Source organism: Palaemon carinicauda, chromosome 10 (assembly GCF_036898095.1).
Source record: "Palaemon carinicauda isolate YSFRI2023 chromosome 10, ASM3689809v2, whole genome shotgun sequence".
Classification (NCBI taxonomy): domain Eukaryota; kingdom Metazoa; phylum Arthropoda; class Malacostraca; order Decapoda; family Palaemonidae; genus Palaemon; species Palaemon carinicauda.
In genome coordinates, this window is record NC_090734.1 from 53,535,644 (window position 1) to 53,560,643 (window position 25,000).

Sequence of the window (25,000 nt, forward strand, 5' to 3'; positions counted from 1 at the left end):
TGACCTGTCTGGAATGTGCAATGGAATGATAAGAGATGGTGGTCATAAGACACAAAACTACATGGTTTGAAAAATTAGGTTGGGGAAGGACAGCTGTTAATGGAATGTTAATATGTTTACAAAATTAATGAAGAAATGGTTAACGTCGGTGCTTAAAATCTTTACTCGAGTACAGGTTATAAGTTTTTACTAATCTTTGATGGAGATAGTTCAGGGCAATAATGTTTAAAAAAGATAACATGGATCAAAGAGTTTGGTGGTTGACTGAATGAGTTTCACATTTCAGAGAGCTTATGAATTAAAATGAAGTATTAGAAGGTGGTTTTAATATACGAGCAGCTAATCGAGGAAGTAGGGGCTTACCTGAACAATTGTTTTCAGGGCTGTTTACTGGCATTTAGCAGACGCCAACCACCCAAGCAGACTAAGGAAAAGTTTTAGTCAAAAATAGTTTCTTTACAAGATAGTTAGCCACATGCAAATATGCGTTAATTTTCCAAGGGAGTCGTACAAGAAAGCAATATTTATGTTTTTACGCGGTCTATATGTCATACAATTAGAAATTTAAATATTGACATCAAAGTGCAGCATGCCTAAAAAGAGAAGGATTGCAAAGTTATTCATATTGATACTAACTAAGGTTGTGTGGGTATAACGATTATAGACATGAAGATCTATCTTATCCAAATAATATAATGCAGGTAATAGTTATTGATAATGAATAAGAATTTACTTTTTTTAGTAGTAGACATATAATGAGGTTAGTAACTACATATAAATAAACATGTTTTACCATTCTATGTTCAATAATTCTGCAATTATCATGTTAAAATTCATATTCTTTCTAGATTTGTTAGAAATATCTGTAGGATTTTGAACATCTTGCCATTAGCAAGAGGAAGTTAAGGGAAAGGTAGGAGGAAAGTAGAAGATTCTACACCTTCTCCCCACAAGGATACAATTCCGGCCAGAGAATCTGAGCATTGCTGGTGGTCGGAGAGTAGAGGGCTATTGGAAGGCTGATATGGCACGAATATTGATGGATCAGCACTGGAGCTGATAGAGCTGAGTTCAGGTTATTGGAAGATCGTTTAGGCTGCGTGACTGTTGGGGGGTTATCACGGTGTGGTGGCTATTTAGAGAATATAGAGCAGGTTAGTAACTTTGGCATCACAACTGTTGGTTGATCAGCTCTCTAAGGTGACTGAGTTGAATTCAGAGCATTACTTGGCAGCATAAGCGGCGCTGCTGTCAGGAGGTCATCACAGCGTGGTAGCTGGTTTGAGAGTAGAGAGCTGGTCATTGTCTGAAGAGTCACTACTGTTTGCAGGTCAGGACTGTGAGGTGACTGAGATGAGTTCAGAGGATTGGGTGGCAGCACAGGTGGCATTACTATACGGCGGTCATCATGGCATGGTGGCCTTTTAGACAGTAGAGAGCTGGTTGGAGTCAGAAGTGACACGACTGTTGGAGTGCCAGCTCTGGGAGCTGACTGAGTTGAGTTCAGAAAATTGGGCGAACACTCAGGTGGTATGAGAGTTTTTGGTCATTGTGGGGTTGTGCTTGATTAAAGAGAATAGAGGTAGTTGGTGCATGAGGCATGACTGTTGTCAGGTCCGCACAAGGAAATGACTGAGCTGAGTTCAAAGAATTGGGTTGCCATCCAGGCAGCCATGATATGGGCTCGTAAACACAGTTTGGTCTCCAGTTAGAGAGTAAAGAGATGGTTAACGGCTGCGGCGCCCCAACTGTTGGCATGTCAGGGCTGTGGCTGACTGACCTGAGTTCCAAGGAATGGACGGACACTGAGGCAGCGTGGCTATTAGGCTTTCAATGGCCATGGCAGCTGGTAAGATAATAGAAAGCTAGATGGCAGCCGTTGCAGCACGACTGGCGGAGGATAAGCATTGTGAGGAGACTGAGCTGATTTCAGAGGATGTGGCGGCTGCTCAAGCAGCGTGAATATCTGGCTGTCAACAAGCTGGTTAGAGTATAGAAAGCTGGTCGGTAACCAGGGTGGAATGACTGTTGTTGGATTAGCGCTCTGAACTGACTGAGTTTAGTTCAGAAGACTGGGTAACTCAGGCTTCATCACCATCGGGCGGTCAACAAGGACTGACTGCTCCTGCTTCAGATTTGTCGAACACTGCTGGTACGGACTGTAGGTGTATTTGAAGTTTCGAAGGAACTACTTCACTGAGCCTTTAAAGGATTTGTGTAGAGCTGTAGACTTAGTGGTTCGTTGTACTGCTTTTCGTGCACAAGGACCTTGAAAGACGATGACATGGAGTGCCGGGATTCGATCTTGCCATCCAACACAAGGGTATCGTCATTGGGGAGTGATCTTATGATGACAGTGTTTGTTGGAGCAGTGAGAGGTTGAGAGTGTGTACTTCTTGGGCTTGCCATGAGACAGGAGTCTTATATAACTGTCCTTGACACACTCGAGTAGGATTGTGTTGCCTTCCTGCACAAGGCTCCTATAAAGCAATGATGGTCAATTTTTTTTTTCGTCGAGTATAAGGTCTGAGTAATCCTCGAATATGAAGAGCTTAAGTTTCCCATAATTTAAGCATATGCTTGATCTCTTAGATTCAGGTTAGGCTGATGGCCATTTGTGATGGTGATAAGGTACACGAGGGACCTAATGGATTGGATGCGTTCATTTTATGGTGTTACAGGTTTGTGCACAAAATACACGATTGGGGGCACGAAATCACTAATATGATTGTAGGGATGATTGCTTAGGGCAGCAAATAATGTAATACGCAATTGTGGGAGGCAAAAGTCACATTCGTGATGGTACTTAGGTTAAGGGTCTATGTGGTGAGCTACAAATCACAGAATATGCTAACGAGTTACGAGTCACTAATGTGATGGTACTTAAGTCGAGGCTTTAAGCGATGAGCCGTAAATCAGAGAAAAAGTGACTAAATGCTGCAAAGATGGCATGTGCAATTATGTTTTTGGCTTTAAGCTAGGTTAAAGCACTTTGTGCATGAGGTAGGATACTTTTACTTGAGTGACTAAACTCAGGTTTAGTTTAAAGGGTTGAACAGGGAGTCACTCAACAATTTTGTGACTGAAAGCTGCAGGGACTACATGGGGGATTATTATTCGGGTTTGTATTAGGATAAATTATATTATATGTGCAGTAGGGCACTTTAATTTTCTGCCAGGCCGGTTTGGGCTCTGGGTTCTCTTAGTAACAGCAGACAATCCTTTATACCAAGAGGGTCGCAAATTAAGCAAATAACTCAAAGGAGAGATGGTATTCTTTTTCAATGAGACAGGCATTTTTTAAAAAATACACCTCACTAACCATACATACTTCAATGAACATTGTCTATATTACAATCACGTTTTTTAACGTAAAACGTGGATAGATTGAGTCGCAGAGTATTGCAGAGATTTAGTGGTTAACTGTATTCTTTATTCTGGCATTTATGGATTTTTATGACATAGAGGTTATATAAAGCAACAGAGTTTGAGACAGTAGGGTTTATTCAAATCAAGTGAGAAGAACTAAGGTTTTAGAGAATTTTTTTGCGTATTAAATTAAAGCTACTGGGACATCGGGAGTAGCAAACCGAGAAACAATATAGTTAGATTTATTAAAGTGAACAGACCAGTCCTATATAAATGTTACTGGGACATCTCAAGGGATGGAGTGTAAGACAAAGATAATTTTATTTATTATAGCAAGAAAAGAAAAGTTTTCTATCATTTTCTATATTTATGTCCGATATAAAAGTGAGTAACGAAACGCATCACAAATATGGGTTATGGGTGCTGGCAAGCAAATGCAGATTTTTAAAGACAGAAGTTGCACATACAAGTTAATAAGAAGAGTTATTACATCTCCAAACTGCATAGAATTTATACACACAACCTTCAGTTTTTCCAATCTTATCAACTCCCTCGATAATTATTATCAAGACCCGGGATTACTACCCTATATTTAGCTGATGTACACCAATCAGATGAAGATTTTTTTTTCTAAAAATTATATTTTGCTATACACGATATTTTTTTCTTTTATTATGGTAAAAAAAATAATCACTTAAAATCAGGGAAAAGACTATGAATCCAAAATTGAAAAAAGGCGCTAGATTTGATGGTTTTTAATCAATTTCTAAGTTAAATATCAAATTTCATTGCTATATCTTTAGGACTAAGATAGAAAATAAAATTTGAGGGTCAATAAGTATAGTTTAGAGATCCGGGAGTTAAAAATGGTTCTGAGTATTTATACTAAGACAATATTCATAAATCATGAGTATTATGAATTTATGTATCTTTTTCAATATAAATAAACCAAAACAAAGTTATTTATCATAATTTATCATAAATGAAGATCCCTTTGCTCAATAACTTGCTTCCTTAGGCGAGACAGTCGCTCCTTCATCATCTCTCTCTTTCACTAACTGCGCTAATTTGACCGATATTAATCACTTTTGCAATCTTATTAGACGGAAACTTCTTCCTTTAGTTAGCAAAAGGTTGAATTTCTCCTTACCTTTTTGGCATGTTTAAATTCTTCCCGAACCCGGAAAAAACATATGTAATAATGAGTTCAAATTCAAACGTATACTCTCTCTGAGATTTGCTCTAGCGCTGAAGGTCAAAGAGTGTAATTACCATGTAATACTTTGTTTTGTGACTCATGGAATCTATATAGATGCCATTGCTCACAATTTGTTTTATATAGAAATGTAATATCAAAATTTAAAATAATAGAAGAAATATTGCATTTACTTGTAGGGATCAATGTTTTAGTTTATTGAGTGACTTTTACTAATTATGAATTAATAGGAATCTTGATAAAATATTTCTTATACTCATTCTCCGTTATCATACGAAGCTCGGTGAATTTTTTCAGGGTTTTTTTTTCCTATTCCCCCATACATTTGCATAAGGGTTTCGGTTTCATTTTTATATCTTTCACAAATGTTACTGAAACATTACAAATAACACAGCGTAAGACAGGAATAATTTGATTTACTTGGTGAGTAGAGAAAAGTTTGAGTTTTAACTTTTTATGTCTTATATAAACATTATTGAAACAGCACAATTAACAGAGAGTCACCCAGAAATTGTTTAATTTATTTTGTGAGTAGAGCAACTGTTATGGTTTTTGTTTGTATGTCCTCTATAAATGTTACAGAGAGATAGCCAATAACATAACGTGAGACATGAATGGTTTGATTTATTTAGTTAATAGAGCAAAGGTTTGGGGTTTGATTTTCTATCTTATGTGAATGTTACTGAGAAATCGTAAATAAGCGAGTAGAGTAAAAGCTGTGTTTTAATTTCTATAAAAATGTTGGGCCAACATGGAACTTGAAGTAACGGTACTAAAGAAAAATTTGTTTATTTTTCAAATTTATAACAGGGTATAGGGTAAAATGGTAGAATTATACAGTGAAAGAAATATTTGAAATAAAGGATTTTATAGGAAAGAAACGGATTTTGACATTTCAATCACTTTTTCATTCCACACTCATGCGTTTATTTCCACATGGCTTTGCGGAAGGCTAACTGGTGTTTTCTCGTGGGAGAGTTGAGCATCCTATGGGCGGCGCCTTAGCTTTTTAAGGGAGGTGATTCAAGCTTCTTGAGGAGGGAGAAGTAGGTGTCTTCGTAGCGGTGAATTCAGGAGTCTTTATTTTTTTTATTCTTCACTTGAGCCTAGTTTATTTTCTTTTTTTCACTGGTAGTTTATTTCTTTTATTCTATTGTAGTTTCTAGGGACACTTCATTTTCCTTCGAGGTCTAGCTCAATCTGATTCGATCAGGACCACTTAAAGATGTAGTGGATTTGTTCCTGTGACAACTTCTCTCGATTATATGAGCTGAGTACTTTAGAAAGAGGTGATCAGTTTTTTACCACACATTTAAAATAGATTACACCATGTGCAGTTGCCTGTAGTTCACTGTGTACATTCTGGCATGGACATCCTTTGCATTCTGACTTCAAAATTTCAGCGTTAGCTTAAAAGAGGGTTGTCGAAAGATAAATCTCTTATTATCCATAGAGATGGTAGTTATGGAGGGTGATTAATTCAGAGAGTTAAAAGATAGGTTCTTTAGCTGGGGTAGGAATACGCAAAGAGAAATTAATATTGTTCTTATTGATAAAAGTTATGAGTTGTGAGTTGACCGAGCTGAGTTCAAAGGATTGAGTGGTCCTTCTTGCAAAGTGGCTGTCGGGGGGTCAACTTGACATGGCGGCTTGTGAGAAGGTAAAGAGAGCTGGATGGCGTGTGAGGCAGTAGGGTTGTTTGTAGGCCGGTTCTTCGAGCAGACTGAGCTAAGTTCAGAGGATTAGATGGCTGCTAAGGCAACCTGACTGTTGAGCAGTCAATGTAGCAAGGTAGCTGGTTAGAGTGTGGAGAGCTGGTCATCGCCTGAGTCGGAATGACTGTCGTTGGATTAGCACTGTGAGCTGACTGAGTTGAGTTCAGAGAACTGGTTGGTTGCATATGCTAGCTCTATATAATATGGCTAGCTCTATATAATGAGATTTGTCGAACTCCTGCTTCAGAATGGTCAAGCTTCGGTGGTACGGACTTTGGATTTATAAAAAATTTTCAGAGAAGCTATTTTGCCAAGCCTTGATATGCTTTGTGTAAGGCAGTATGTTTTCCATCGTTCATTGTATTCCTTTTTGTGCACGAGGACCTTCAATAAGGAACATAAGGAGTGCCAGGATTCGGTTTTCACATTTAAACACAGTGAGATAAGGACTGGGCAGTGGTCCTGTGATGACAATGTATTTGGAGTGGGTGGAGTTGGCGGGAGTGTACTGCCTTGGCTAGCCATGAACTGGGCGAGCTATATATAACTGTCCTCAACAGTTTTATTTAGGCCTGTGTTGCCTTCCTGCTCAAGGTTCCAGTAAAGCAATTTCATGTCCTCCAAAATGGTGGGATATAAAAATTGAGTTCTTCGGATCTATCTCATCGGGGACGAGATCTGAGTAATCTTCAAACATGGGGAGCTTTAGTTTCATATATATCAGAAAGCATCGGATTTCCTAGTTCTGTGTTAGGCTGATGGTCGTTTGTGACTGTGGCGTGGTCTCCAAGGTAATACTGACTCAATGCGTTCATTTTTTGTTGTTACAGGTTTTTACATTTATAAATCTATATTTGGGCTACGAATTACGCAGTAAATAAGTAGGATACGAAATCACGTCTGGGATTGTAGGTTTAATCGGTTCAGTTCTGGGCAGCAGGAATCACAAATGTAATTGTACATAGATTAAGCTGAAATTGAATGTTACTCTGCTATATTTTTCACAAAATTTTGAAAGCCTCTTGTCCCTATTTGCAATCTTTTAACTTTTTCAACTGACATATGCAATGTTATTGTGCACAGGCGATTCTATATTTGAATAGTCACATCCATTCTTCTTCGAGTCAGATATGACCCATGTTTACATTTCGCCATACATAGTGATATTGCTCTTGTATGTCCAGGGCCAACTATGTGGAGATGACTGTCCTTCACACTCCTCACCTAACCCACCCATCATCCCTTCCATTGTAAAGGTTTGGATATATCTGAAGATTTTTATGCTCATGTATTGAATTTGTATGTTATTACACCATGTTGTTTGCAGGCATGTTTTCGGCATTCACTACATACAGTTGAGACCTTATTGTTTCCTTTACAAAGGTAGCAACGTCGTCTCTTTGATGGTTGTGACAGGTCTGGAGCTGCAGTAGTATTTAGATCAGTTTTTGCTGCTTCACAAACACGTTTAGCATTGGGAGTCCTCAGTAACGAATGTCACACTTCCAAATGTGATTGAACTAATCTTATTCCAAGCTCTTGCAAAAATAACCTCCGTTTAAAGCTAACACCTTTACTCTAATCTGGATCAACTTGTATCCACAAAACAAAGTCACTCTAAGCTGAAATGTCAACTATGGTATCAATCAAGGCCATTGGCCATCTCATTGTTTGCGTTTTGGTTGATAAGTTGCCACAAGCTTATCAAGAGTGTCCATACCCCCTTTTGTCTCATTATAAAACTTAATAATGTCTGGTTTCTAATCTTCTTTCTCACTAAATGTTATGCAATCATGCATATTATTCAAAAGGACAACAGTCTTACTTTTCCTGGAGGAAATATGAAATAAGGATATTATCCTCATAGTAGTCTTTGATGGTGGAATATACTCTGCAATTATTTTGGATTTACAAATTCAGCTGGAATTTCTCACCTATTTTTGCGAACAGTTCCTACTATAGTCTGACCATGAGAACTTAACTCCTTAGCTAAGTGCACAATGCAAAAGAAATTATCACATGTTATGTTCCGTCCTTTCAAGCCATCAGTCAACTGTAGTACCACACGCTTGTTCTTGTTCAGCTGCTTCATCATGTTTTCGACCAAAGTACACTTCTGCATTCCACAGATAACTTTTTTTTTCAGAGTCACACGCAGCACACACTTTTATCCCATACCTATCTGGCTTAGAAGGTATGTACTGACAAAATGGACGTCTCCCTCTGAATGGAACAAGCATTTCATCAATTGTGATATTTGATGATACATTGAACATAAGTGGAACCCTTTTAACCCACTTATCCCAAATATCTCTTACAGCTGTCAGCTTGTCATGACGTCTTCTTGGGTTTCGAATTGTTTTGTCATCAAAACGAATAGACTTTGAAATTTTTAATAAGTTTTTTAGAGACGTTGTTGCTCTAAATATTGGCTGACCATAAAAGTCATCCACAAACTTTTAAGGGACTCGTGACGAGATTTATATAGGCCAGCTAAGATACGTAACCCATAAAAAGCCTTCAAATCATTCATATTGGAAACATCCCTTCCAGTCACTATATTTGCTTCCTTATTTGTCATTTCAAGAATTATTTTGAAAATGTCTTCAGTTATGAAAATGTTAATGCAGATACTATATCAATAGTGATTCTCGAGGCTGCATATTGGCTAATCCTAGGTGTTTGAGAGATTACATTCCTAGCACATCGTCTACCAGCTGAGAAGCATTGTCCATCTCTCTCCCCATGCCATATTATATCTCCATTTTTGGAAACAAATATTTCATGATCCAGGTCTTGTGTAGCATTATTGTTAAGTGATGATAAATTATCTTGGTCTCCATCGTTTTCAGAATATTCAGAATCACTATTGTGAACTCTATTCAAAGAAACATTAACACTTTCACTATCCATAATGTCTGAATTGAAATCATCACTTTCTTCATATTGGCAGTGAAATCTACCCAAAGAAAATCTGTCTGCTTCTCCGAAGGAAAAATGAAAAAAAAATACTGATTCTTTAGATATAGTAATGAAAACTCTATCTGTAATCTCATCATTCCTCAAAATCTCAGGATTATTGTAGTGCAAGAACAACCCATGAAACATACATACTCAGCCATACCAAGAAGAAATCTCCAGAGTAAATTACTACTGCTTCCTTTACTTTCACAGTGATATGTAAACAAGAGATGTGACTTTATCAAAAAATAAAGAAAACGAACACAATCCAATTAAAGAAAAGGTGGAAAAACAGATTAGGAGAACTTGAGTAAATTCAGTGTCCTTTTATTATTATTATTATTATTATTATTATTATTATTATTATTATTATTATTATTATTATTATTATTATTATTGCAATCTTTACTAATACTCTAATCAGCATCATTATCAATCATATCCAAAGACTTTTGGTCAAAATTATCTATATTTTGCATTATAATGAATGCGGGTCAAAAAAGACCCAAGGATAAAAGATGTTATTTTTTTATCATGTAAAAATTGTTGATGTTGCATTTGCAATATTTATTCCAGCTAATAACCTTACAAATTTAGGAAAAATCATGAAATACTAACCCTCTACAGTGCATATTAAAAGAGTTATGTTCAATTAAAGTAGCTTCGGGTAAAAAAGACCACAAGGGGACTGCAGAGGTTAATGGAAACAAAAAAGGCAAACCAGAAAACGGTGAGGTTGAGTAAAATTTGGGAATCAAATCATCTGAATTACGTATGAAGATAAGGCTATAAATCAGTTTAGTAAGATCAAAGTTCCTGTATGCACATGATTCATGGTAAGACAATGAAACATTCTCCAACAGATTTTGTAGATTTGAGAACAAAACAATTAGAGAATAATAGGAGTTAAATGGTAGGAAAGCATTAAAAATGAAAATATAATAGTGACTAATCTAGTGCCATATGTTGATGAGATAGTTAGGTGATGCTCTACGCACTCCCAAAGAGACATAAGTTCACCAAACATCCAACTGGGCTCCAGAAGGCACCGAAAGATTCGGGACATCCAGGCCTACATGGCAAAGGACTACGAAGCGTGAGATAGATGGTAAATGGAGAAATATTGATTTAAAAGCTCAAGATAGAGAGGACTGGTGAAATCTATCTAAGGCCCTTTTGCATCATTATCTCGAGAGGGAGATGATATTGATGAAATATTTAACTAGAATAAGTAACGTTCCAGTATGTCCTATATTTCCGTATACATGGAACGTGTGGTGTTTGGTGTTAAAGCATGTGGTTAAGTAGGGCTGTTAATGAAGAAGTAGTTATTCCTTTGTAAAAAATAGAAAAAGTTAATTTTGTTTATACCAGCAAAAATTATTAGCGGCATTTGCTACTTTGGAAGTTAGCAATGAAGAGTGGTAGGATACAGTGATTTTGAAGAAGAAAATAGATGACAACAACACATACATTATTTAGTAAACAGGGTCAATAAGTAAGCAAGCAGCTACAGTCTTACCAAAACCCTTGAACAAAGACCAGACGTAAATGAAAGGAAACTGACATGCACAGATGGGTCAGGAAACTATAGATGTCATAGTTTTGAAAGTTGATTGAACATTAGTCGAGAGATAGGCCTTTATATGACCGACAGACCAGTGAATGGTTTAAATCAATTAAGTATTTTTTAGAGGTTTTCATATACCCGTAAATGAGTGGTCAGCAGTAAATAAACTAATACAAATACTTTAACTCTCTGTGGATTTTCCTGAAATGGAGGTGACTGGTTGTCAATCAGATTTTCTTAAAAGTTTTATAAAAATTAATGACGGATAATAGATATACACCTTACATGATACAAGAACGGGTGATATTGAGGGAAATTAACAGTAGAAAAATTCAAAAGGGTAAGCCAGTTATTAATTTTATAACTTGTATTTAGCAATATTATGAACTCAGAGTACCAGTCCACCAGAAGTTGATAAAAAATATGTCTCCAAGTTTATACAGGAACTTTGGAGTACATATTTATGGAGTTATGTATTTGATGTTAGTTTTTCTCTTTCAGATGAAGAAATTAAGAAACAAAACTTTATATAGAATCTGCCAGCTATGAATATGATCCAAGTTTAGACTTGACGATTCAAGACAGGTGGTAGCCATAAGATCGATATATTCAAGGAGAAGCTGTGGGTACCAACCAGCATGTGAGGAGGAATCTCACCAAGTGTGAGGAAAGGATTAAATGAATATAGCGTCTGTTATATGTGCCAAGCTTACGGTCATCAGTCATAAGATATCCCATCAAAAGTCACTGAAAGTGGGAAGTTGTGATGTTCAATGAAACACTCTGTGTCATAGGAATAGGTGATAGATGAGGCCAAGAAAGAGTAAACACACATACTACCGATCAACTCCCTGCATAGATGCAGTTGCAGCAACAAAGTAGTGTAGACCTTTAACTATGTTCAACTGGCTTGCTGGTGGAGGAACCTCCATCACTACCACCGACCTCAATCCAGCTTTATGAGAGGCGACAATAGTGGTTTACGACGGTCCATGAGTGAAATGATGAGCATATCTCAGGATTCGTCATGGCATCTCGGAATGCTGTCGGTTATTTAGTAATCGTCCAGGTAAGTCGATAATAGCCAAGGGTGTACCACACGTGTTCCATACACCCTTTTTTATATTGCACCCTCTCCCAAACGGATAATAGATAAACCACTTTAAGATTGCCATAATATATTTCATGTTATATGAGTTTGTTTGGCATTTCTGCTTTTTATCTGTTGAATAAATTTGGATTGCATTCACTTTGCTTCGTTATTACCACAAAACACCTTACCTTGCCACATTGGCGACTATCAGAGTCACTGCTCCATTCCTGGTTTTTTTACCCACTGTTTACCTCTACCTTTTATACAACGCCACCCACTGATCTTGACTCTTCAACATACACCACCTTGATGAAACTGGCCTCCTTCAGCAGCAGGGAAGTGTTTGCTTTGTTTCAGATAACGGAAATTCAGATGGGAAATAAGGGCATGATTCACTTAAAAAGCTAATAAAACTATACTCTCGGGGTGATCCATTAGGACAGGTTCCCAGAAATCTATGACTGGGTTTGTGAAAAAGGGGAATTCCCAATAGCATGTGGCACCCTCAAAACATACCTCCTAGAGCAGTACTCATAGTCAAGAGCTACCAAAAAATCCAAGAATTTTCAGCTCTCTCAACAAAAGGCTTCACTTTCCCTCAAGGAAATTAAATGTATCACTCACCGACAACATACGACATACAACTCACCTTGGAGGTAAACTTAATTTGTGCCTTTTGGGTACGACACATAACCATACCTGTACACGCTGCTATCCCCAATGTAAATACCTTGCCCATGAAGGACTTGGTGACAGAAGTAAATGCTTTTATGGACTGACACTTCACACCCATTTGAGACTTTAATCTATGCCTCCACTTCTGACAAATAGGTAAACTGATCAACACTGACCGAAATTTGAGTGAAATTGTGAAACACAGACGCCCGCGGGGTGATATGTCTTAGGGGTGACAAAGTTCATCACCACTTACATATGCCACTTTTCGCTCACCTCTAAACCAATGACCTTGATAGCTAGTTACTGATGCCCATCAACTGCAGTTCTGCTATTACCAATACAGATTTGGGATTATTGTGAAGACACATATGTACGGTTGCCAGTGGGCATGATATCATGTGAATTGGCTATCGCATGTGGTGGTGGCCGCCTCTGCCGCTAATCATTCATGTTTGATTGATGCATGTATGTGTCTGTGGCTTTTCATATGCACTAGTGCTTGCCATTCTTTCTAACCCTTCCGACATCCGCCGGGTAGCTGCAAACAGATCAGAAATCCCCACTCACAGGTATGAGTATACATTTGGGATGGTCACATACCATTGGAAATTCCAAGTAGGCGGAGTATCATTGCTCCTACTGTGTGTTTATATCCACACTCTTTTCCACCAGGCGGTGGAAATGGACGCTTTGCCAAAAAACCTTGAACACCTGGTAATCACCCATCCATATCGTCATGAAGAAAGATGGTTATCTGCGTCCGTGTGGGAATTAGAGGAACTTGAACATGCAAACGGATCTGGATTACTACCTCCTCGGAAACCTCGCAGTGTGACTTATTTGCGAAAAGTCAAGGATTTCTTCATACTCCACTTCATGAAGGGATATCATCAGGTGCCCATGAACCCCGAACCCATACCCAAGAATGCCATCACTAACGCCTTTGGTATATTCAACTTCAATTACTCGTGTTTCGGCCTCCTTAATACTAGGGCTACTTTTCAACGACTCCCAGGTGGCATCTTAGGAGACCTCCCCCTCTGTGTATGGAACATGGAGGACATATATGTTTTCTCCTCCTCCAAAGAGGAACACCTCCATCACCCATGCATTGTGTTCAATCACCTACAGAAGAACTGTCTTTTAGTCCAGTATGAAAAGAGTACCTTTGGCACACACATAATATCATTCTTAGGGCACCACATCACTCCGAAAGGAGTCCACCCCCTCTGTAAAAAGGTAGCCGCAATTGAGAACTTCTCCTCTATTTCGAACATCAGAGAGCCACAAGAAATCTAGGGCATGATTAACTATTATCACCGTTTCCCAGCCACTTTTGCCCCCTCTACCCTTCCCACAAAGGCAAGCCAAAAGAACTGAAGTGGGGTCCCCATCAAGAAGCGGCCCTCTGCAATGCACAGAATGCCCTACAAACTGCAACATCTCTCACTTTTGTTTTGCAACAAGCATCTCTCCTCTCCACCTATGCCAGAAATGAAAAAATTGGTGCAGTACTCGAACAGGTGATCAACGGTTGGCCCCGCCAATTGGCTTTCTTCAGCAAAAGAAACGTACCAAGGCAGAATTGGTGGCGGTGCACTTTTCTCTCCCTTACTTTCGTCACTTCCTTGAAGGTATGCCGTTCGTCATTCGCATTGACCACAGGCCTTTGATGGACACCTTCACTCGACAGTCTAACACCTAGTAGATCCGTTAATGCTGACACTTCTCCGTTGGGGCTGAATATAATTGTACCCTTTAACACGTCCCTTGGAAAATTAATTCTGTTGTTGATGCCTTATCAAAAAACACACTGGTTATCATTCACCTGGGATTACATTACAACGCCTTGGCAGAAGCCCAACAAAATGACTTCCTGTACGCTCTTTCAAATGGACGACATCCCCTTTGTTGACTCAAATGCATATCCTCTGTAATGTCATTAATGGTAGATCTAGAATATGGATTCCTGTTCCCAAGCGGTGAGAGGTGTTTGTCTTCATTTGAGGCCTTTCATATCCACCTGGCCCATCTATTGCACAACTAATGGAAACAAGGTTCATTTAGCATGGCATTACTAAGATGCTGAAGACTGGGACTGCCAGTACTGCATACCAAACTCATAAGGTACAACAAAACATGGATTCAGGTGAGGGCACCATTCTTCAACCTCACCATCAGTTTGTCCACATCCACATCAACATAGTGGGGACCCGATACACATCGCAAGAACACTGTTACCTTTTAACATTCATCGATCGAACAGCTCGTTGGGCTGCAGCCCTTTCCATGTAAACTGCAACGTACGCCTCATGTTCATTTACCTTACTCTTCGGATATATAGCAAGATTTGGTATCCATCAGCATATCACTTTGGATAGGAGTACCTCTTTAACTTCTTAATTTTGGTCATCATTGGCGAATCTTCTGCAAGTCACAATACATCACACAACTGCATACAACCCTGCTGCCAACAGAATGGTTGAACGTATCCATCACAGCCTCGAAGCAACTCTGATATCCTGCAGCAAGGACTCTAATTGCTTTCCCAAGCTTCCCTGGCTCCTTCTGGGACTGAGGACCACTCCTAAAGATGTCCTGGATGTCTCGGCAGCTGATAGGGTATATGGTGACCTGTTGGTCATCCCTGCAAATTATTTTGTCTGCAACCACCTCTGACAGTCCAAAGCACCTTAGTTACATTGTGAGAAAATTTATTCCTTGCCGATAGGCTTGCAAGCCACCAGCTAAGCAACAAATAACAACGGATCTGCTTTTGTCATCACATGTGTTTGTGCGTAACAGCAATCTCAGTCCTGCGCTAACAACCCCTTACACAGGCTATTTCCTCAAAATCTGCCGAACGGCAAAGGCTTTCTGCATCATCATTGGTGGGAAAAAGACTCTGCCTTCATTGACCGCCTGAAACGTGCATATCGTCTGCAGCATGACGACCCTCTAGAGCAGAGCACCCTATATAATGTGAATGTCGTCTTTAGGAAGAGGGGAGCCATGCACTTCATGTGTTTCATACACTCTTGTACACTGTAACAGTTTATATTTTTTATTTTATCACTTGCTATTCCCTGCACTGTTATAGACTTACTTGCTATCATGCTATATCATGCTTTTTTACGTTTGAGTTTTTGTGTCAATTTTGCTTGGGCCTCGCCTTCTCTGTATAAAAACTTGATGATTGTTTAATAACTCTACTTGCATTCACTTCTTCTCTCAGTTATCACCAAACTGGTGCATCTCCACACATCCTTTACGTTCTATTTTATGGTCAAATCTACACTTGTACTAAACATGGTTGAATTCGCTACATTTGAAACATACCTTTCTTTTTCTATTAATTTATCTGTTGCCACTTTGATGGTAATGAGCTTTGTGATTGTGTGGCCATTAGTAATTTTACGTATGGGGATTTTCCTGTCGTCTAATATAACTTAAGTCTGGGGCATAGGGCAATGAAGTTTATTTAAGGTTAAGTAGGGTCCTGACAGTCAATATTAAGTATCTTCTGATTTCGTTCCATAGTCATATTTGTTTGGTCACTATCTTTTACATGCAAGGATACTTTTCTATTTTCACTTACTGTGTGTGGCATGTGGTTTTTATTTGACCAATAATGTGAGACTCTTTTTATTTGAGATGTAGAAGATATAGCTTGTAATATTTTCCTGCATCAGTTTTACTCAAACCATCATAACCAATATCTTTATGTTAATAATAGCAATATATATCTAACTCACCAATTCCCATTTCACAGTAATCACTAGTTTTCCTAAAAGTTAGACCATTATTGCTGCACCATTTAGATATATTTTCAATAAACAAAAGGATCATACACGCCAATCATCTGACTTTAGAGTGGAACCAGATCACAGTTTTACAACCATATTTTAGCCAGTGTTCTTAAATTCAGCAACCAAGGTGTCAAGGCTTTCTTCATCAAGAAGGTCCTTGATCCCACAATATATGATACCTCCCTCTAAAAAATACCGGATTTTTTCTTGGATCTATTATTTACTTAAATCCAAATTACACTTATGAAGAGTCCTAACAATTTCATGGTCATAAAAGTCATCAGATTTTATTCCCTATAACCATGAATATCCTACTAATCGTATATTCTTTTCAGGGGTAACATTTCATCCCTGTATTGGGGAAATGTCTTTAGGACGTATGCATTTTGCAAGACTGTAATTCTCTATCCTGCTAAAAGTAGTTTTATATCTAATTCATTAATTTCGCTTTTCTTCTCTGTGAAATTGTTATCGGCAACATATAAGAAGTCATTCATCTCTTTTAAGAGTTTATAATTTTAAGGATAAGTTTAACCAGATTATTAACTGCATTTCCTGATGCTTGGATTGTTTCCATTTCTGAGGTACGGGAAGATGATGGCTGTCTGTATATTGAGGAGTATAGGAATGTGATATCCGGTGTTCCACAGGGTAGTGTTCATGCCCATTACTTTTCCTACTATATGCACATGACATGGGGTTTGGTCTAGAAAACAAGCCTGTTGCATATTCAGATGATGCTACTCTCTTTGCATCAATTCCATCCCCTGAATGTAGATCTGGGGTTGGTGAATCTCTTAATAGAGATTCAGCTAAAATTAGTGCATGGTGCAAATTATGGGATATGAAGTTGAATCCTAACAAAACTCAAAGTGTGATTGTAAGTAGGTCAAGGATGGTGGCTCCTCAACATCCGGATCTCAGTATTGATAATGTTTCTTTAAATTTGTATGACTTTTAAGATTTTAGGTGTGATTCTTGACAGCAAAATTATTTTTGAGAAACACATTAGGTCTGTGTCTTCTTCAATTGCACAAAAAAATGTATTATTGAGAAAGTCTTACAAGATTTCGAATGATCAATCTATTCTGAAGAAGTGTTTTAATTCTTTCATTCTACCTTGTTTGGAGTATTGTTCTCCTGTCTGGTGTTCAGCTGCTGATTCTCATCTTAATTTGTTGGACAGAAACTTACGGTCTATTAAATCTCTTATTCCTGAGCTATATATCAATCTTTGGCACCGTCGTTCAATTAGTTCATTATGCATGTTGCATGACCATCCTTTACATTCAGATCTCCCTGGGCAATTCTATCCTGTTCGTAACACTAGGTAGGCAGTTAATTCTAATAGCCAGGCCGTCTCCATCATGAGGCTCAATACTACACAGTATTCTAGAAGTTTTATTCCAGCTGTTACCAAATTGAGGAAGGATCTTCCTAATCGGGTAGTTGAATCAGTAGAACTTCAAAAGTTCAAAGTTGGAGCAAATTTTTTTTCATGTTGGCCGGGCTGATATGATTCTTTTTATAGTTTATATATGACATATCTGTTTTTGACGTTAATAGTTTATATAGGACATATCTGTTTTGACGCTGTTACTGTTTTTAAAATGATATATTGTTAATTTATTTTCATCATTTATTTATTTCCTTATCTCCTTTCCTCACTGGGCTATTTTTTCCCTGTCGGAGCCCTTGGGCTTATAGCATCTCACTTTTTCACCTTGGGTTGTAGTTTGGCTAATAATAATAATAATAATAATAATAATAATAATAATAATAATAATAATGGAAGAAAACATTGTTGATTAGCATATAATTGCTAGCTCATTTTCCTCCCAAGTTTGATTGTCTGCAATGTTTTTGCAACTTACCTTTAGTGTAGTTTGAGTGAAAAAACTCAAAGGAGGGATTGCAAGAGGATGTTAGTGGAGTTTGTTCCTTTCTTGTTCTCTATTTTAAGGATTTTGCAAATGGTGTTTTAGCAGCATCTAAAATGGTTATTTCCTTTTCAACTGAAATAACGGGCATGATGATGATTATCATTAAACGTATATGGTTAATCAATATATGGGTCATTAGATACAGATATAGTTTCAGGTAAATAATTGCAGCTTAAAGAATATTGCCTACTGAGCATGCAAAACCTTAAGAAAAAAGTGACAGACATCCTCTTTATGAACTTGGGAACCATAATAAGCTAAAATATAGTACATAGATAACTCCGATGTTACTAATTAAGACATAGTAACATGTTTTATGACTTCACTAACACAGTTCCATAGTCAATAACCAGCACAAGCATAAAAAAAATAACGTAATTTCATAAAATAAAGTCATGTATAATAAGCACTATTTACCATGTCATAAGAGAGAGAGAGAGAGAGAGAGAGAGAGAGAGAGAGAGAGAGAGAGAGAGAGAGAGAGAGAGAGAGAGAGAGAGAGAGAGAGAGAGAGAGAGAGGAGTAGCTTTTCAGTCATCGAGGGGGATGTCTTCCCAACAGAGGGATATGCTGGATGTACTACATGGTTGGTACTCTGCATCTTTATGTTAGGCTTCTGCCCGGGTGTTGCAAGCCAATTCTAGATGAATGGGAGCCAATGTGTTTCTTGACTGGGCATCAGCAGGCCGATTTATTTTTCAAAGGACGTGTTGTAGGGTGTAGTTGTAGTCAGCCAGAGTGGGGAGGTATCACATTTACAGGAGTACTAGTCATTAACTGTCATAGGAAGAAGTCAACAGAGGTCATGTGATGCATGTGAATGATGAATGGAATACCTTTTAGGGAGTAATGTAAGTGATGGACCGCCATATGCAATGCCAGTAATTTTCTGTCAAAGGTATAGTAGGTGCATTCAACTTCGGACAATATTTCACTGAATGAGGCCAATGGGTGTGGCGATTCATTTACCAACTTCTTGAGTACTGCACTAATAACAACGCCCCTGGTATTGATGGAGAAAAGCAAAGGAACATATGGCACGGGATTGATAAGAGTTGGAGTTGATAGGGCCTTCTTATTGTTGCAGAAGGTCGCTTCTTGAAGGAGACCAAACTTTATGTCTTTTGGTTTGCCATTATGGGAAGTATAGAGGATGGCAAAAGTGGTGCCAATGCCTACCAGGAATCCATGATAATAGTTTATCTTGACCAAGAATTGTACCAGTGCTTTGCTAGTTGTGGGCATGGGAAATTTCTCTACAGCTGCTACCTTCTTATAGAGGGGGTGTAATCTTTCAAGTGTGATGCACTGCCTTACGAATGATACTTCATTGGAACCAGAGGTACACTTTTCTTACCCAACTGAAAGTCAGCTCTGTTTTAGGTGGTTAAGAACACTGCATAGGTGACATAGATGTTAGCCTTTGTAGGAAGAGAAAGCAAGTTTGTCGTCCAAGTAACATACACATATGAAGAGGTCACCCAAGATGTATTTACCAAAGAGGTAGGTGATGGCGGTCTTGTGATTGTCTTTTTGGGTTCATCAGCACTAGATAACTCCCTTTGAAGATGTAGAGCTTGGAAAACACGTACACTTTATGCAAGCAGTTGGGAAGGGGATAGCGGTCCTTTTCAATCTGCATGTTCAGATGCCTGTAATCCCTAAAAGACCGCAGTGGCGTATCCTTCTTCAGGGGGATAGGGAAGATGACTGCAATGGACTGGAGGCCTTTTGACAAAATCCAATTTTTTTCATTTTGGTTAATAATTTCTTCGCGGTGGCAAAACACTCCAGGTCCGAACACCTGAATCTGGTAAACACTGATGGCCCCGTCGTCTTCTTAAACACCGTGTTTATATGGAGCCGTGGGCATCTGACAAAATTTCTAGAAGGTAAAATTTTCGGTAAAACATGAGGAGTGGGCATAGGCATCTGTGGATGAATTGAAGTAGAGAGCTAGTTCAGAGGATTGGGTCTCAGTAGTGTCGAGAAGTACAAATTCATGTTGACTAACCGTCGGTAAGCTTCAGCAACCAGGAGGGTGGAATGTGAGAGGATTAGCAATATGACGACACCAATGAAAAACTTCAAAATATATTTTGCTCTTAAAAACGATAATGTAAAGGTTTCATAACCGTTAATGGGAATCGCAGATCTAATGGCAGCTACCAGCTTGACGTTTTCAGACTTTGACAGACTACGTAGTGTCCTGGAGAGTGGCATTGGCTGAAGATAACTGCAAGCACCCCTGTTTACCAGAAATCGTACGCCAATACCTGTATCATGTAAAAAGATAATATTAGTGACAATGGAGGCCACCCCAGAAAGCGATGGCCAACGTTGGTTTTTTTTGCCAACTGAAAATATTCACATATTTTTTCATAGCAGCCTTGAACATGGAGTGTTAGTAGCGAAACTGCAGCTAATGGGAGTCAGGAAGTGGCTGTAGAGGTTGTTGGTTGTGGAGTGGGAGAGGAATGGCATATGTGGGTTGTGGGTGGCATTTTTAATGGTCTGTCACAACAAGGGTTGAAGGTCTGATTTACTGCTCACACATCAGCTTTGGTCGATTTTGAATAGTTGTTGTCCTCATCAGGAGTGGCACCGTTGAAAAAATTCTTGAAGGTGGTGAAGTGGCTGTCCATAAGTACTTTGACTTTGGTTACCATATCCTTTATGGCAAAATATCAACTTTGGGCGCGATAGCACTTATTGGTTCGTGTACCCGTCATTCCTAAGGGGCAAAAAGTAGTTTCACCCCACGATGAGAGCCATCTGCAGCAGGTTGTATTCGAGCAGTACTGGTAATTTTCCTGAAGGCCAGTGAAGCATTTGGTACCCCAATTGTTGTTGAGAGAGCTTAAAATGTTTGGATACACGAGCGGCCAGTGTTGGCAACTACTGCTCCTTGAAGTATGACTTGATTACATCGTGGATTATTGGAGTGTCCCCTTGCTCGCAAAACCAATCGGATATATCTGGGAAAGTGTTATGTTGCTATAGGAGTCACGACCTTGATGCCATATTTGACTTGAGCATGCTGGAACCTGGCAAACGCCTTTCTGCTTGCGAAGGGCAGCAGTTTCATTGGGACGGCGTGCGCTGAAGAGAAAGGTTCAGTGGGCGGCATCTTCAAACCCTAGGGCACAGCTGAAAGAAGCGGACACTCAGCAAGTCACCAATCTGCAAATATACGAATTAGGTAATAAATGATAGGCGAGGTGAGTTCAATTAAACTTTCTTGAATTATCACCGATTTTTTATACAGATATGTACAAACTAAAAATTCACGAAAATTCAAACATGAAAAGTAGGAGCTAGCATGATAACAACAAGTTGCACTATAACAGAGAAGGGAATAGTGAGTGGTAAGAGGAAAAATCAAAACCGTTAGTGTAAGAGTGTGTATGAAACATGTGCAGGACATATTTCAAGGATATAGATATAAGAAGAGGTTCTGCATATGTTATAAATCTAATTATCATTAGGTGGTAAGCCAAGATAACAGTGCACCGCAATGTAATTATTTGAACATTTTTTTTTATATTGCTACAAAATCTTTATTATTTCACATACAAGGAAGAGAACTTTTCATAACAAAACAAAATTTATTTGTTGTTAAGAAGTGAAATATGGTTAATCGAATATGAGTATTGATTTTGCAAATATATCAACAGTAAAGGTGGTGGGGTTTATCTGTATACAAGAGACTCTTTAAGGGGGCCGGCTGGGTATTGACTTTTTTTTTCTAAGGACAGGACATTGACATTAATTTCACTATATAAGGTGATTTTTTTCTAGTTATGAATTTTTCCTTTATGGTATGAAAGTTAACAAAAAAGTAAGGAAAAAAAATGAAAATATATGAAACAAAAATCGCAAAAAAAAAGAGATCTGTTTTATTGGTTTATTTACCAAATCTCAATGCTATATCTTCATAACTAAGGGAGATGACAAAATTTAAAGGTTAGTAAGTATAGTTTTGAGGTAATGGACTCAAAATTTTCTTTATATTTTTACAAAGACAATATTAATAAATGAAAAGGATTCCTTTTGTTCAAGATCTTGATTCTTTAGGCGATATGGTTGCTCCTTCATTTTTCTTCCTCACTAACTGCGAATTTCGCCGATATTACCCACTTCTGAACACTAATAAGAATAAATTTCCTCTTCTTTATGTTACTGATATATTGACATTTTCTTTTCTTCTTGCAAAAACCAAGAAAAAACAGACATAAAATCGAGTGAATATCAAAGATCAAATTCAAACATGGGCTTTCTATTTTTGTGATAGCACTGAACGCCTAATGGTGTAATTACAGTGTAATACCTCATCTTGTGAATCATGGAATCTCTACATATTCCTTTGCTCACAATTTTTTCATATTAAAATGTAATAATTAAAAAAAGAAAATATGAATAAACAAGAAATACCGCATTTTCTTGTAGATATTAATGATTTTGGTATATTAAGTTACTTTACTAATTGGACTAAAACTATGAATTTAAGAAGAATTTTTAAAAAACCTCTGAAGTTTATATTCTCCATTGTCATACGAAGCTCACTGAATTATTTTTGAGGATTTTGTGTTCTTCGTCCTATACCTCCCTAAGTTGGCATGCCTGCCAGGCTCGCTAAACGTGAGGGAAATCATGATTAATGCAAATGAAAATAACAAGGACCAGCTTTAATGAAATAAGACTAATAAAAGGCTTTTGATTGTGTCGATCCCGAACTCGTATATGATGTAATAAAGGAATTTGGATTCGAAAGTAGTTTTAGCCAGTTGATGTAATTGTTATATAAAGATGCTCAATGAACAGTAACATATCATATTCTTTTCAATAAAAAAAAAAAAAATAAAAAAAATCTGTGAGGCAGGGATGTCCCGAATCCTTGTTTTTTGTTTTATTATTATTATTATTATTAATGTGTAGCATTGATCTTTCTATGGAAGGAGGCCTTCTGAAATATATATCTATATATCTATATTTCAATCCATATACCAAGGCACTTCCCCCAATTTTGGGGGGTAGCCGACATCAACAAGGAAACAAAACAAAAAGGGGACTACTCTCTACGTTCCTCCAGCCTAACCAGGGACTCAACCGAGTTCAGCTGGTACTGCTAGGGTGCCACAGCCCAACCTCCAACAATTCCACCACAGATGAAGCTTCATAATGCTGAATCCCCTACTACTGCTACCTCCGTGGTCATCTAAGGCATCGGAGGAAGCAGCAGGGCCTACCGGAACTGCGTCACAATCGCTCGCCATTCATTCCTATTTTTAGCACGCTCTCTTGCCTCTCTCACATCTATCCTCCTATCACCCAGAGCTTTCTTCACACCATCCATCCACCCAAACCTTGGCCATCCTCTTGTACTTCTCCCATCAACTCTTGCATTCATCACCTTCTTTAGCAGACAGCCATTTTCCATTCTCTCAACATGGCCAAACCACCTCAACACATTCATATCCACTCTAGCCGCTAACTCATTTCTTACAACCGTTCTCACCCTCACCACTTCGTTCCTAACCCTATCCACTCGAGATACACCAGCCATACTCCTTAGACACTTTATCTCAAAAACATTCAATTTCTGTCTCTCCATCACTTTCATTCCCCAAAACTCCGATCCATACATCTCAATTGGTACAATCACTTTCTCATATAGAACTCTCTTTACATTCATGCCCAACCCTCTATTTTTTACTACTCCCTCAACTGTCCCCAACACTTTGCATCCTTCATTCACTCTCTGACGTACATCTGCTTCCACTCCACCATTTACTGCAACAACAGACCCCAAGTACTTAAACTGATCCACCTCCTCAAGTAACTCTCCATTCAACATGACATTCAACCTTGCACCACCTTCCCTTCTCGTACATCTCATTACGTTACTCTTACCCACATTAACTCTCAACTTCCTTCTCTCACACACCCTTCCAAATTCTGCCACTAGTCGGTCAAGCTTCTCTTCTGTGTCTGCTACCAGTACAGTATCATCTGCAAACAACAACTGATTTACCTCCCATTCATGATCATTTTCGTCTACTAGTTTTAATCCTCGTCCAAGCACTCGAGCATTCACCTCTCTCACCACTCCATCAACATACAAGTTAAACAACCACGGCGACATCACACATCCCTGTGTCAGCCCCACTCTCACCGGAAACCAATCACTCACTTCATTTCCTATTCTAACATATGCTTTACTACCTTTGTAGAAACTTTCCACTGCTTGCAACAACCTTCCATCAACTCCATATAACCTCATCACATTCCACATTGCTTCCCTATCAACTCTATCATATGCTTTCTCCAGATCCATAAACGCAACATACACCTCCTTACCTTTTGCTAAATATTTCTCTCATATCTGCCTAACTGTAAAAATCTGATTCATACAACCCCTACCTCTTCTAAAACCACCCTGTACTTCCAAGATTGCATTCTCTGTTTTATCCTTAATCCTATTAATCATGAAACTACCATACACTTTTCCAACTACACTCAACAAACTAATACCTCTTGAATTACAACACTCATGCACATCTCCCTTACCCTTATATAGTGGTACAATACACGCACAAACCCAATCTACTGGTACCATTGACAACACAAAACACATATTAAACAA